A 14,050-nucleotide genomic window follows, 5' to 3' on the forward strand; every position below is an offset into this window, starting at 1 on the left:
GTGGGCACAACTTTACATCCCCAAACATTTCAAGCGTCTTCATGTTCCAGTTTCAGCAGGTTACACCCAGGTTGAGTTCAGTGTTTGAGTGAAATTCACCTTTTGCGAAACCTCCTTGAAAGGTTAGATCTGTGTTCATCAGAAATTGGATTTCACAGCCTGTCACAGAAGTGATCATTCTTTGCTGAGGCTTGTGTTGACTGAAAATCTTCCACCCTTTTCTCAGCAATACAGCACGGTAAATTTTGCATTATTGTCATCCCATCCTTTTCCTCACCCTTATAGCAACAGCCAGTTAACTGAGGACTTTTTCATTTCAGACTCCTATTTATTTCTGAAAGAAATGGATGTTATTTAAAATTCCATTCCACCCACGATGTGAAACTAATAGACCTGCTTAATTATGGGAAAGCTATATGTATGGGTATTAAGGAAAAAACCCTGAGAAAATGTTTTTTAAATGTTGATTGCTAATGAGATTTAATGATACCAAACAGAGTGTGCTGCTCTAAGAATTTCAGCATGATAAATGCCTTTAAATTCTACTGAAAGAAACACCAAAATAAGTTACAGTGCCACTTAGTAAGACACCCTTGAGTGAAAGTAATAGGCACGAGGGAGCATGACTTCGGAAAGTAGGCCCAATTACACACATTACATATATATTTCCTTCCAAACATATTTCCCTCCTTTCTTCTTAAATAGTCTGAATTTCCATCTGGTTTCTTTGGGAGTTCTGGCTAAGTAGGAGTAAGCTTCACATTACAGTTATCGTCAGCTTCCTGCGGCCTAAGAAAAAGACACGTAAGGTTAAAATAAAAATGTGCTACCTCCTGTTGTTCCAAACACTTGACTGATCAGAATAAAATGTGGTGGATTGGGAGGGTCAAATTTAGTGATGACGAATCTTAAATGTCTTACAAATGCCTCAAACAAAGTTATGTGACTGGGAACCTCGGAGTGCCTTGGCATCCCTGGAGCCAGATGCTTAACAAGGCTTCTGGAGGGATATTTCCCAGCAATGGATAATGCTCACAGATAAAGGGGGAAGATCAACCCATATGCTTCAGCAGAGCTTCTTCAAAGCTTCACAGTGGTACAGATAAAATCCAAATACTGTTGCTAAAGGATAGCAGAAGAGATCTTGTTGGAGTAATGTTTTTTCCCAGTGTGGGAAGAGGAGGAAGAGAAGCAAGCCTGGAGATCTGGGATAGTAGAACTCATCTCTATGCCTTTCAGAAAGCAGTAGCTGTCCTAATTTTCCCCAATGGGGTCCCAAATAATGCTCAGAGGCCAGGGAATTCTGCTGCTGACACCCCAGAGCCCTTTCCTTCCTGGAGTTCTGGTATGGTCAAAACAGGCAGTGAGTTAATTTTGCTGCCCCTTAGAAACTTTTTTCTCTCCAAATGGTTTTGTAATTTGGCTACAAAGACAAACACAAGGGGAAAGCAGAATGATTTGTACCAAATATGTCTCATTTTATTTTAGAGAAGCACTTACCTGGAATCAGTCATTGCTGTTCTTCTCTGGTGGCAGATCTCTATTTTGTGTTTAGAGGAGATCCATAATTCACTAAGTTAAGTGTTAGTGTATTCTACATTACTTTGGGGATACAAAACATGAATAAATCTCTGACACTTGCCTTTCTTAGCACAACTGTTATTTATGTATATGTAGAAGCATTCTAATAGTGTGAGACTTAACAGGGTTGGAGTTATGTTTGATGAAAACTCTAGCAGAACTTAGATTTCTGCTTATATCCAGAAAAAGTACTTCTTCTTTACTTTATTACTATCCAGTCTCATACTTCAAGTCAGATTTTAGACTTAGAGAAGACCTCAAAATCTACAGTATGTGAAGGATTAATGCCATAAAAAAATCTTCTAAATGCATAGGAAACAAAAGAGATTACTATGATACACTGAGCAGCAATATAGTGTGAATCAAAGATCTCTGAATGTCTGGGAAAGATTCTCAGTAACCTCAACGGAATTTGAATAGAATCATACTTTATACTGAAAAACTCTGGAGTGACTATTTCCTTTGTGTGATTTCCTTCTTCTTTTCCTATTATTGTGCCTCTATGTGTTACAAATTATAGCTTTTGTGGATGCATTCCTAAATACTCCATTCTTAAAACATCAGTGGCATTTAAAAATATAAATTTATATTTTAAAAGTTAATAGAAAAATATGTTTTAATAACTTGATGCACTGTAATCTTCCTCAAAAAAAAAAAATTAAGTCTTTTGTTTTTTTTGGTTGGCAGCAACAGCCTCTGCCTACGTGAGCTGCCAGGGTGTCTCATAGGAGTTTAAAGTTCATGTGTATCAGACACTGGTTTTCATATAAACTGAAGCTTCTTAAGACCATTCATTGCCTTCCAGCATATCCTTGGAGTGTGAGAAAATTTTTATTCTTTGTTCTACTTCAGGATGACAATAAATTACTGAGATTTTCCATGAGATGAATCCCACTTTTGGATGGCTGTGTCCTTGTGTGTGGAATCTGAGACACTTTGGGCTTTAATCTCTGATCTTGCAAAGCATTGAAATAATAGTGTTCTTTCAAAACAGAAGACACCAAAGTAACTGTAATACAGGGAATTTGTTGGTATTTCTCAAGTCAGTGAAAACTAAGAATAATCAATATTTTGTGAAGGTGGGTAAAAAGCAACAAGAAACTCACACAAAAACCTCCTGTGAAATAATCAGATCAATGAAGTAATGTGGACAGAAAGTACAGTGGATAATAGAAATATAAAAATCCACACAAACAATCCTAGCAAAAAGGACAGTATACTCCTGAACACTTTACAAAAAAGGACATTTCTACCCATGATACAATTAATGTTTAATATAAGTTCATGTACAGTAGTTCTGAAAATGTAAGTATATTACCTAACTGCTAACAGTCAATGCAAACCAAAAAAAACCCAAAAAAACCCTTTCATCTTCTCCATTTGGTCACATTACATAACCTGAAATGCATCTTTATGGATAGATAGATAGATAGATAGATAGATAGACAGATAGATAGCCTGTTGGTTATTTCAGAACATCAGCTACTAAGTGACGGTCCTCCTTTGTTTCCTATTCCTACCTTTGGAATTCCAGCCAGGTATGTTTACTTGTATTTCTATTTATCACTACACAGAAATAATTCTTTCATCTATTTTCTACATATAAGAGCATGAGCTTTCAATTTTATGTAAGCTATCAGGACAATCTCCTGTACCCTATTGTTGCCTCTAATATATTGCTATAATATTTTGTATCTCTCATATCTTCTAAGAGTATTTTGCAAAAAAAAAAATCCCATAATGTTTTTTCTCTCAATGTTTTCTTCCTAAAACAAAAGGCATAGTGCTAATAGTAGTTTCCAATACATCCTTCTAATTCCCTAGAGAGTTTTGCTGTGTTGTCCCTATTTTCTTTCATAATCATGCCTACCCTGAAAGAAAAATAATAAAAGCCCTCCCCAATGGCTAAAGCGCATAGGAGATATAGTAGGCAAAAGATAATTCAAATCCTTTATGCAAGAGAAAAAGATGCACCTACTGTCTTAGAGACTGAAAAATTTGGGATTCTTGTCAGCTCTATTCAGCAGTGCTACCAGTTCTGTCTTTTGGTCTGTACTTTATTCTGCAGTGCTGAGTCCAAGCAGGGTCTGGGTCTCACCTTGGCTTCCCATAATTATAATGGCAACAGCAACCATAAGAAAAAATATCAGTGGTCTCAATATTCCTGGATCAATTTTCCTGGGCGACTGAAAGAGGCAGAAATTTGGTTAGTATACAGAAGCTAGTTGTGCTCTTTCTGCACAAGGTGTTGAGCACTAAACTTTTTTATTGAAACATAAATTGGAGACAGAAGAGAAATAAATAAATAAAAAGCATGCTACCTGAAATATCTGCGTATCTGCTGTTCTTGTAAAGATTTTTCAAACAGAATAAAAAAGTAAAGCCAAGGTAAAAATTATTTTAAGTGTCCTATGACAGGAAACCAAGAGTAGTGCAAAACTGCTCATGCTGGTTAGCAGAAAGAAACAGGCATTCCTAGGGCTTGATCTATGGCATTGCAAAATGAGTAAACATATAAATTAAGTTGAACAGATTGTGCATCATAGCTGCTCCTTCCGTTTGCAAAAAGGACAACATCTATGTGAATAGCTCATGTGTAAATGCCCTATTTGGTATGCTAAATTTGCACACGTATCTCATGTAGCCTAGCAAGCCAGGAAGGGTGCACAGTAAACATATTGTGCATCACATTCTGCCCTGCCTTGAATGATGTATAACAGCTTACTGCAACTGGTATAGGACAAAAAAATGAGTAACCAAATGGCTGCAGTCCACCTGGTATTTAATTCCAAAAATAGAAACTTTGCTTTCATTTTCAGTGAAGAAAAATTTTGAAATAGTGAAAGATCATGAAAAATAGAAAAGCTGTGTTTTTGCTGGCTCTACTAATAGCAGTCATACAGTAATAGAGTTGATAATATCATCCCAAGTTAAGGACTTCCATTCATCAAAATCCTTCTGTATGGAGTTAAGTACAGGCTAAAGTTTCCCTTTAAATTTTCCAGGATTTTTTCTTTGTTCCAGGGTAAAGATCAATAATATTTTTTGAGAAGTATATGACATGTGTGCAAATTTTAATACAAAAGATAAAAATTGAGGAAGCCAGAAGTGTTTCTACATTGTTTTGAGATCAGCTGTTAAATAAACAAAGTGAGTTAGGGAAGTAAACAATATGTGAGCTTAAGCTGCAATGTAAATACACAAAGAAAATAAAATCAGGTTATCACTATTGTCATATATATTAACCTACTTAAAGAAGAGATTTTACCACTGGAAAATAAGTTGCCAGTTTGAAGTCGATTTTTTTGAAGACATATTAGAGATAGATAGAGGAAGTTTTGAGTGAAGAGTATGCTTACATTGTCTCATCCATTCTTTGAAGTTTTTGATCTGATTTTGTGTATGATAGGGTGGAGGAGGGAAGAAAATCAAACTTCAATATTTGCTTATTTTTTACTTAAGAAAAGAGATGGCACATGCATAAATAGGGTTCTCTCTTTCTGTTGTGCATTTTTTCTGTCAATAGCATAGAATTTCCACTTCTGAGTTTGATGGCCCATAATCAGTTTTCATCAGGTGATAGATTCATGTTTTCCAGCTGTATGAAAGTGTCTGACATAAATACTTGTTGCTTCCATAGTCATATTCTTTCAAAAAAGGCTCTGTCACAAGAAAACCTCAGGCATCAGAACTTCTTTTTTCCCTTCTTCTTTGCTGCTATTCTGTACCACTGCTCTGATGTCTCATTATACCTGCACAAGAAAGGCTATTATCCTTCACACATTTAGCTGCTGATCTAAATGAAAGTACATTATCTAAATAGTTGAATCAAGAAGCATACAACTAAAACTCATTTCAGTTTGATCTGTATTTCTTGGTGCTTTAACAGGTTAACAGCTTCCTGTTAAATTACTTTATTCAAGGATTTTCACCATAATTTGGCCATAATGTGGTCTAGACCTAATGGTAATAAGAACTTGCAGAAAATCTGCAGTTCATTTTATGTCTCAGTAGAAAAACGTGTCTTTTCTAAATAATTCAGAAATTGCATTCAGAAACAATATGCACATTATCAAGGACGGGTCTAATAGGGAATTTATCTAACACCACAGAGTGAGTATTTCAAATACTTATCATAGCATGTGAATATTAAATATCATCCTATTATCATTAAATGGTCAGTTAGTTAAGTCCCTGAATATTTACCTCAGTAATACTGGAAATAAAACACAAATTAAGTTCTTTTTTGAGTGCTGTGCATTTTTTTCACACTCTCAGAGGCTCTCAGCGGTACTGTAGCAGTATTCTGTCTATGCCAGCATATGTTATTATCATTGTGGAAGTTTATATGGGAGATCATTTTGTCATTAATCCAGACTTCTGGAAAACTTCAGAGCAGGAAGAGTATGTCATGGTAGAAATCAAACAAATATATCATCTTAAAGCAACAGAAGTGGATTCCAAGTATGTGTGCTGTATTTCCATTCTACACCCTGTTTTCTGGTTGTGATATTAACATTTGTACGTGATGTAAGCTGAAAACATTTAAGAGGTTTTTGAAGGAAATTAATCATATTTTCCATAGTGTTAGGTTAGGGTATTTTTTTTTTTATATTTAAAAATCATAAATAATTTAAACCTGTAACAGCCTCAGTGCTTCAAACAGTTTAAAACCAAGAAAGTCCATTGCAATACTTTTACACATATCTAAGGCACATTCTCATTTTCACCATAAGGATTCAGGGAATTTATCCAAATCTGATGTATTCAGATTGGCCAGGCATTTTATCTTCTCAGAAGTCAATAAAGGGGTTTATTCTTCTGTTGAACCTCTCTTGCTACTCACTTTATTTCTGGTGTTCCCAACTGTTCGACTCTGTGGGATATTAAGGAAAGAAGGATTATTGTTAATAACACCCTCAATAAGCAGGCACCCCCTACTTCAGCATAGCAGAGGAGATATTTTTGAATACAGATCCTTACCCTCACATAGACCTGAGCCACAGAGAAATGTGAAGCACAAGGGGGAAGAGACACAAGCCCATAAGCAACTCAACCAGCAGACCTGACATGGCCATGAATTCTGGTTATATTCCATTAGCTCCTGAATGACAGCTTTCTTTGCTGGCAGAACTGCAGCCAGAAGAATGGACATTATGTGCCTAAGCCTAGACAAAGGATAATGATTGTAGTTGGTGGTTACAAAATCCTTTGTGTCCACGATGTAGCAGGCATGTGCTGGCCCTATGGAGCACCTGTCTGCTAGATGAATGCTGTGGAATAAAAATTGTTCAGTCAACACTTATACACGTTCCTGAGTAGAAGGCAACCTTTTATGTGCCAGCTTCAATGCCAAATTTTGTTCGAATTATGGATGGCAACTTCTCTGTTTGTGTGACTGGCTTTCAGGAATCTGGTCTATGTGGAAGGTGTCCCTGTCTCAGGTAGAGGGATTGAACTATATGATCTTTAAGGTCTCCTCCAATACAAACCATTCTATGATTTTATGATTCCATTACTCTGCCTTACCAAATGGGTGCACAGAGAGTAAGAAGAGTTTGTGTCTTTATGGACACAGGTGAGGAACGTAAACTGGGGAATTAACTTTTCTTACTCTCTGAAGTATGTGTTTTGTTGGAGACACCTGAACTTGCACTGAACAAGCTGGTGTGGCTCTCCAGCATAGCTCAGGCATGACCTCAGGTCTGGGAAGCAGTGAAGCTGTGTTATCTCAGCATGCCACCCTGGGGAGAGCGTGTCTGGCTTTCTTGCTTCCAGTTTTGGAATGAGCTTGGTTGCTGTGAGCTTGGGAATCTCTGTGCCACAGATGTTTGCATGCCATGAAAAGAAAATCCAGCCTATTATACTGCATACATCAAATCTGACACGCAGTTGCTGCCCTTTTTGTCAGCCTAGTTAAAACTATAAAAAAATTCAAATTTACTTACTTCATGTCTTTATTCTTTCTTACTTGCCAGACTCACTGGTGTCATCTTTGAACTCTAGCATAATGCTCATGTCTGTGCTGCAGAGCTACATTCAGGATTTTGAACTCTATCTTCACTCAGGATATCTGCATCTCACTTTTAAGCTGGGTGCTAGTTCATGTTGCTGTGCAGGAAAGTACTTTCAAGTGAAAAACTTAAGTTTTCCAACTATCATTTTCAATCTTATAGGCTCAAAGTGTTCACTCATCTGGTACAGTCAAAGTTCTTTCTTTTCTTTTTTCTTTTCTTTTATTCTCCCTACCTCTCCATCTAGACTTGTCTCTTTCTCACTGGTCCTTTACCTCACACTTTCATCTGTCTTCTTTTCATTGGTCTATTCTTGATTTTATTTTTTTTTTCTCCAGATCTTCAGTTTAAAAAACACACCTCTGGCTCATTCCCCTCAAAATGTATTCAAAGAAGTATCTTCATTCCTCATATTTCTTCAAGACCCATACAAGTGGGTTTTGTTTCTGAGATTTTGGATAGATATTTCACTTCCATGACAGTTATAGATATTTCAGGGTTCATATCACCGCATCAGAAATACATCCAGTCCAGACTCATAAATCAGTATTACTAAGGTGTATCTGAAGAACTGAAACACTTTTATTGCAAACATCAGTGATAATATGGGCCTCAGAATTGCCCTGGAATATGGATGAGTACAAACCATTTAGGAACAAATATTCTGGCTGATAACTGACAGCCAGCCGAAAGCAGCCCCTGATAAAGATAAATAACCTGTACTCAGGGAAATTTTTTGCATCATTAAACATGGTGAGCATATTAGCTAGCAGGGGGTGGAGCTGAGTCCCTAAAGAGATAAATCTAAATTATATGCGCTGCAGTGATCATAACAGTAATGCACCATCTTGGCTAACTAGCTGACATCAACAGGGAAGGGAATTTCAGATTTAAATGAACCAAACTAAAAAGCATTGCAGTGTGCATACAGATTAATTGGAGCACATTCATGAACTTTTTAGCCTTTTTCTCTGGTCAGTTTTCAGTGGTGCCAAAGCACAAGTAGTTTAGACTATTCTTGTCATTTTTGCATCATTTTTTATTCTTACTTTCTTATGTGGTTTGATTAATTACTCCTTTACTTGCCTTCCATTAATCACCTTATACCACAGTTGTATCAACTCTTGCTAAAAGCTTATAGATGGACAGAAAAAATTAGTGGCATTTTTCTGTAAATAGGGAAGTATACTTAGCAATTATATACCTAATATTTCAAAATGGGACAACTCTGAGAGCAAAGAAAGCATTTAGTTAACCAGACACATATAAACAACAAAATTAAGCTTTGCTAGAAGAACATAATTTGGATAAAATATTTCCCTTAGAATTATTGTTTTCCCTTAAATTAATTTATTCTTAAAATCATATCAAGTGCATTTTTGTAAGATAAGGAATGTCTTACTAAAAGATAATTGCCTGCTTTCAAATATTTGTTATTTTTGTTTTCTAAGAAAATTGGGGTTCAAGCTGGTAGAAGGTGCATGAAGTAAAACAATGAATATTAATTGGTTGAAACGGATTTGGTATAAATTGCAGTTTTGTATTACTTGTTGGGTCCATTTATTACCTGTTGACTTGGCAAGTAAGAAAGTAAACTGGATGTGACAACCACAATTTTTAGTCAAAACCAAATATGCATTTTCATGAATAATTGGTCTCAGGTATGTTATTTTCCTGATAGTAATCAAATCTGTTCAAGAGACTCTTAGATAAATCAGTGGTTATCCTAGTTCTATCTAAAAATCCACTTACAAATGTCTAAGTGTATTTCATAACAAGGTCTGAAAGAAGCAGGAGGGTACAGAAATGTGATATGCAAAGGGCACTGCTTTTGCTCCATTCCTCATCTGCTCTCTGCTTCAGGTCTATGATTGCAGCAAAGAACTCCTGTGTGTGCTCCTGGGCATCAGGCCTGTGGTAGCTAAACATCCATCAGATTGTCCAGGCTGCTTTTTCCCCTGGGGAAATGATGATGAAAGGCAGGAATTGCTTACACTGATGGTAGCGAGGAATTTTTCACCTGGCTCCCTGTGGGGCTTATGTTCTAGCTAGGAGGGCTGCATCTGACTCTAGTAACTCCCTGGCCTGGGTACATGGTTTAAATCGGCTGCAGTGAATCAAGGAATTTCAAAAGCAGTACTAGTGGCCAAAAGGGGCTTGTCCCTTAGAGGAACAAATAAAAAATGGCAACTGGCATTTTACAATGCTATTGCACCCTGGGGAGATACAACTTCTAAGAGCAACTGCTCAGTAGCTCAAGGTATTCAGTGAAATAGGAGATATATCGAGAGAGATGATTGAGTACACTTGCTAGACAAGCTGCCCCTGTGAAGTAACAAACAGAAAAATTACAACTTGACTGTGTGATGAAATCGGCTAAGCTGATTTGCAGTACTGGGCATCCAACAACATGGATTGAGGGCAGGAAATCTCTCGACTACGTGAAAAAAAGCTCCAGCTTCAAGTCCTGGTTCTGCAGAGCACCTCATCATATATTTTAGACCTCTTAGTATTGTTTAAATCTGAACTTGAATATTTTGCTATCCTGGGGATCTAATAAGGAGGTAGGCAGTGGGAACTTTCTTAGGAGCTTACCAGAGCTTTTGTATGCAGGAGATTAACCAGGAAATGATAGAGAATAACTCCTACTCTGACTATCCTCAGCTGTAAATAAAATGTAAGCCTTAGGATGATGGAATTGCTCCAGGTCTTCCTGTCGGTGCTGCAGGTATCCTGAGATCCCGAGTGCAAAATATCATGTTTGTGGAGCAGCTGCAAAGTAGGGATTTTATATCCAATTTTTCTGTCAGGAACCATTCTGACTGGGTTCAGTAAAACAGCTGATTTTGATGCTCAATCATAAAGTCTCAAGTGAAGGACCTTGTTTAGGTGGTTGTGGCAGGAGAAAAAGCTCAGTAAAATTATGTTTTCATAGAGTTCTCAGTTCTGTCACAATTCAGATGAAAATTTGTGACCAGTTATGTATTACTTACATGAATGATCCAACTTAATCTCTAAAAATAATCACTATTGCCACTGCTCTTGAGAAACTTCTGGATTTAGGATAAGAAGTGTTGACCATGTTCCCTGAGCTCTGCTTTGTCATAATGAGGCATTAATTTGTTTTGAAAAGTTGCAACTTCTTCATTTAAAAATTTTATCTCCAGATATGATGTTGCAATTGGATTTGGTCAAAGCTTGCGAGCTGGAAAAATGTTTCATCAGATCAGTCCTTCCCATTATCTGTTGCTCTCAGAGGAACTGGCTCAGCAAGACACTCCATTTGGGGTATAGTTAGTTCAAAGTTTTGAATGGGACTTTGATTTTTGCTCCTCTACTCATGTGTTTAAAGTTACAGACTTGCTTATGGGTTATATTGAATCGAAGATTTGTTGTCTTCCTCCTACTTTTGTTTGCTGCTTTTGATCTTGCTCTTTCTTGTGTGTTTTTTTTTTTTTTCTGTCTTCATATTCTTTTTTTCTTCATGCTTTCTGTTCTGACTTCTTTCTTCTACTTTTCATTTCTTCTCTCATTTTAATTTCACGTAGAAATTCCTAATGGAATAAAATACTCAGTAAGACAGAATAGTAAAGTAGAATCAACTTTAAATTTGAAAGTTGAGCAACTTTCCTCTGATTGAATGTTAGGTTTTGTGACTCGGAAATCTTTTCAGTGTACAGAGAAAAGCAAAATCCCTTGAAGTAAATATTTGTTTGTTTTTTGTTTTTTTTTTTTTACTTCAGTGTGTTGATGTTTAGGGAGTTCTCTGATATTCCTCCTCCGGTTTGGTAAGAGTCCAGTAATTTTAACAATGTAATTTAAATTCCCAGGAAAAAAACCCAAACCAAAGCCAAAACCAGGACAGTGCAAAATACTGTATTCCTTGTGTTCTCTATTCCCATACTTTTATAATAGTTATGATCATGTAAGATCCAGAGAGGAAAGATTAGTCCTGCCACCCATTTACTGAAGGCAAAAAATGTTTTGATATATTTCTCTCAAGCTGTGAGTTATAAAGCTTTGTGAAAATAGAGTAGAAAAAGCCCCAAACATCCTTGTGATAAACTTGTGAGTAAGCAGTTCCATGCAGACTGTCATTTTCTTTCCTAATTGCAAATGCCTTCTAACACCTTTCCATCACTTTATTCAGCATTTTTAATAACCAACAGTAAATGTGAGTAAATCACATTGACCTTTAAGGTCCATATATAGATCAAAATAAACACACAGAGATTAAACACGTTGCTGCTTTTACTACAATGATATGCAAACAATTATAGATGGGGTCAATCTAGGGCACCATTGATATTGCTTACCAACCAATTTATTTGTGAAACCTCTAACCTCCTTTAATGTATTTCTTCAGAGAGGAAGACCTAAGAGGCTCTTAGGTATGACTGATGGAAAATTGACTGGTTGTTTTTTTTTCAAACTAGTAAAAGATTTTGCATAATTTTTTATGATTCATTTCTTACTTAAATGAAAGATAAATGTATAGCAATTTAAAATCTTCTTGGTGGTGATTTTCTGAGATGTTTAAAAGCATAAATGTTTTGTGTTTTAAAATATCTCAGAAAAAAGCATTCAGACAAAATATTAACACACCACAAAGTTTAATAGAGTTTAATTATTTTTATCCCTTTTTCCATTAGTCACAGAAGAATATGTCTGTCTATTCTTTCAGCATATGCTTTAGGATATTGTTTTTCTTGAAAGTGTTGTAATTTTAACCAAAAGATTGTTCAGGCATGTGATAAAATGATTATTAAAAAAAATAATGTGGTGATTAACTTATATTGCTCTCATTATTATAACAGTTAGAACCTTACATTTGAATTATCAATACATGATTCAGAGAGGGGAAAACAACTTTAGAGCTGAATACAAAACAGACAGTGTAAATCATGACAAAACATTAATCTACCAGGGTTTAAAGCCAATTATTTTTTAATGCTCTTTATCCTCAGTAGATCCTCAAGAGAAATACATACACAATACTAAATTAAAAAATGTACTCATTAGGATTCAAAAAATTAATTTAAATCTTTTAATGTCAAGTATTTCTAATATTTTCTAAATTTAATTTGTAAGCAGCATACTTGCTATCGATATATTTTTGTGTATTATTGCATTTTCAAGGAATGATAAAAACCAGCCAGCCAAGGTGAATATATTATTTGACAGCCTGGAGAAGGCAGAAAGTACAAAGACATATTTTCTTGGTACCCAACCATTTTAAGTTCTAGTACTTCACCTTTGAACATTATTCATATGAAAGCATAATTACAAACAAAACCCCGTTTTCCTTTTTCTGCTCTCCTCTAATGTCTTACTATGTAATTGACTTAGATTTTACAACATCTTGAACAGGATGCTATTACTGAGATAAGCATGATTGTCCTGTTGGGGTGGTCTTTTTATGTTTTTTTAATTTAATGTGCATTTTCCTTTAGGAGTCCATTTATCATTGCAGATCATGATGTAATTGTGGTAGGCGGGTGCTGATCCCTTTCGAATGTTGGCATAAGTGCCAAACCTCAGAATGGTCCACAGAAGAGGCTGGGGTGTGTGAGATGATAAAGGGGTAGGAAAAAGCACTTGCAGTTAGGAAAAGGAAACCATGATCCTGCACTGCCAACCACACATTAATAACAGGCAACTACTAACAAATTCAGAAGGCTCTGAAGGCTTCACAGAAGCCGAGTGACACAATATAAAAGAGACTGCATTTATTTTGGCTGGGACATGAGTTCATTTGTCCAAGCAGCTCTTTGCAGCCTGTCTGAATGTCACCAGCACCCTGGTTTTGCATATATTAAACTGGGATGGATTTTTGTCATCAAGATGCTTTTCTCTAGGCATACACAACATTAATAGTTGTACAAGCTATGAAAACAGGGAAGTTAGCAGGTTGCCCTGAAGGAATTTTTGACCATGTCAGCTTCTTCTGTCTGCAGCAGTTTGTGAATGGTGCCAGTGTTAACTAGAGCTGCCTTCTTGGCATGGCCTGAGAGCTTGGGCATTTTTACTGCAGATGTTTCCAAACAGACAGTGATGTGTTTGTGTGTGCATGCACACACACATCCGTGTTCCTTCAGCCCTGAGGTTTGCTCCAGGTATATCAGACTGCAACTAAGGTCAGGCAGTGATGTGACTGGCCTGGGAAGGGTTGAGTAGTTCCACTGTTTTGAAATGGGCTTCTGAGGGTCTCTTCAGTGAACCTGAAATTCTGATGAGGTGACAGATGTCACATGATGTTTGATTTAGGCTGTCCAGTGTTTTCTATTTATTGCCTTAGACATAAAAAGCTGATGGTGAGGTTGTAGTTGGAGACAGTTTCTACAGCAGAGGCAAGTTCCATGTCACTTTACCGATCTAGAAGCGCAGATCTAGTAAAAAATTCATTTTTGCCAGCTCTTCTTGGTAGTCCAGGTTGAGGAAGAAAGCAACTCCTT

Source organism: Motacilla alba, chromosome 3, assembly GCF_015832195.1.
Source record: "Motacilla alba alba isolate MOTALB_02 chromosome 3, Motacilla_alba_V1.0_pri, whole genome shotgun sequence".
Classification (NCBI taxonomy): Eukaryota; Metazoa; Chordata; class Aves; order Passeriformes; family Motacillidae; genus Motacilla; species Motacilla alba.